This window comes from Aethalodelphis obliquidens, unplaced genomic scaffold (assembly GCF_003676395.1).
Source record: "Aethalodelphis obliquidens isolate GAN/ISIS:26980383/991018 unplaced genomic scaffold, ASM367639v1 scaffold11, whole genome shotgun sequence".
NCBI classification, from domain to species: Eukaryota; Metazoa; Chordata; class Mammalia; order Artiodactyla; family Delphinidae; genus Aethalodelphis; species Aethalodelphis obliquidens.
Window position 1 is genome coordinate 19,456,062 of NW_020837955.1, and position 2,329 is coordinate 19,458,390.

General features: G+C 43.1%; 1 non-coding gene across 1 annotated transcript; it reads right to left on the reverse strand.

The window, feature by feature from the left end:
- Positions 1-1,821: 1,821 nt before the first annotated feature.
- LOC113623701 (small nucleolar RNA SNORD22) lies at positions 1,822-1,941 on the reverse strand. The gene has a single exon (XR_003434018.1). It is a non-coding gene; the product is annotated as a small nucleolar RNA SNORD22 (small nucleolar RNA).
- Positions 1,942-2,329: the final 388 nt, after the last annotated feature.

A 2,329-nucleotide genomic window follows, 5' to 3' on the forward strand; every position in this document is an offset into this window, starting at 1 on the left:
TTAGTCTTCCCAGGCTTCCTTAACAGAATACCACAGACTAAGTGGCTTAAAGAACAGAAATTTATTTTCTCACAGCTCTGGAGTTTGGAAGATTAAGATCAAGGAGCGGGCAGGGCTGGTTTCTAGTGAGACCTCTTTCCTTGGCTTGCAGGTGTCTCTTCCTCTTCTGCAACCATTCCTAGTGGATTAGACCCCCTGCCTTTATTATGTCATTTACCCTTAACTACCTTCTTAAAGGCTCTATCTCCAAATATAGTCATATTGGGTGTGGAGCCCTTCAACACATGAATTTTGCCCATGGTGAAGGGGGGACGACACACACAATTCAGTCCATAACAAGAGGTCCTCTCTTCTCATGAATTTTTTGTGGGAATGTGTATTATTTTTTATTTTTTTAATACTTTGTGCCACACGGCATGTAAAATCTTAGTTCCCTGATCAGGGATTGAACCTGTGTCCCCTGCAGTAGAAGCGCAGTGTCCCAACCACTGGACCACCAGGGAATTCCCTGGGAATGTGTATTAATACAACCTTCCTGAAGGGCAATTTGGCATTGTCCACCGAAATTTCAAATGTACATACATATATACCCTTTAACTCAGCAATCTCCTTTCGAGGAAAGTATTCCATAGAAAGAGTGTACAAAAAGGCAAAGATTAAAAAAAAAAAAAAAAAGGGTATTCCTTGGGAGTCCAGTGGTTAGGACTCAGTGCTTCCACTGCAGGGGGTGTGAGTTCCATTCCTGGTCAGGGAACTAAGATCTCACGGCAAAAAAAAAAGGAAAGATACATGTACAAGAGTGTTCACTGTAGGGCTTCCCTGGTGGCGCAGTGGTTGAGAGTCCGCTTGTCGATGCAGGGGACACGGGTTCGTGCCCCGGTCCAGGAAGATCCCACATGCCATGGAGCGGCTAGGCCCATGAGCCATGGCCACTGAGCCTGCGCATCTGGAGCCTGTGCTGCGCAACGAGAGAGGCCACAACAGTGAGAGGCCCGCGTACCGCAAAAAAAAAAAAAAGAATGTTCACTGTAACTTAATTTGTAATAGTGAAAAACTAGAAATCACAAATATAATTTAAATAATGATAATGATATTAAATTATATATTCATTTAAATAATGATATATTCTTTTAATGGAACTGGTACTCACCAAGATCTCAGTATATATTGGTTAATGAATGGACATATTGTTACATGAAAAAAAAGCAAGTTATAGAACCATACATGTGGGATGGTCCCATTTTTGAACAAAGGTCAATGTCTGTCCCTATACATTTTTTTTAAGGTTAAAAAAAACACTTCTGGGAATTCCCTGGTGGTCCAGTGCTTAGGACTCCACGCTCTCACTGCCGAGGGCCTGGGTTCAGTCCCTGGTCAGAGAACTAAAATCCCACAAGTCACGCGCGGAGCGGCCAAAAGAAAAACAAAATAAAACAAAACTTTTTTATTTAGAGGGGCTGGAATGATTGTATGCTAATTAAAACAGCTAGGTTGTATAACAAATAACTTGAAAATTCCCTATTGATATTCTCCAAGAGTTAGATTCCATTACACGTGACTTGTTCTTTCTTTGGGCCTGGAAAAAATATACACAACTGCTCCCGTTGCGGAGCACTGGCTCCGGACGCGCAGGCTCAGCGGCCATGGCTCCCGGGCCTAGCTGCTATGAGGCATGTGGGATCTTCCTGGACCGGGGCACGAACCTGTGTGCCCTGCATCGGCAGGCGGACTCTCAACAACTGAGCCACCAGGGAAGCCCTACACAACTGATTTTTGACGAATAATTTATTCCTCCCTTTCCCATGTTTTGAAATCCTTATGATCCCTCAGTTCCTTCTGGAACAAATTTTCCTCTTCTTCTCCAGCCAGCCCCAGTGGGTTCACCTTTACAGGCTCTGGGACTAGGACAGGAAGTAATGTTTGAATGTTTCTTCACTGGGACCTATACGTTTTTATATACATAGAAAAAGTGTGGCTGAATACACACCAAAGGTGACAAGGGTTAAATCTGGGGACTGGAATTTGTAGGCCAAGTATATTTCTTACTTAAATAGTTTTGTATTCTTTGAAGTGATTTTTAAATTTTTGTAATACAAAACTTTTTTTAAAAATAAGGAAACGGGAAAAAAAAATTGTCATGAAGAACCTAGGTGTAAGACAGGAATAAAGACGCAGACCTACTGGAGAACGGACTTGAGGATATGGGGACGGGGAGGGGTGAGCTGTGACAGGGCGAGAGAGTCATGGACATATACACACTAACAAACGTAGTAAGGTAGATAGCTAGTGGGAAGCAGCCGCATGGCACAGGGATATTGGCTCGGTGCTT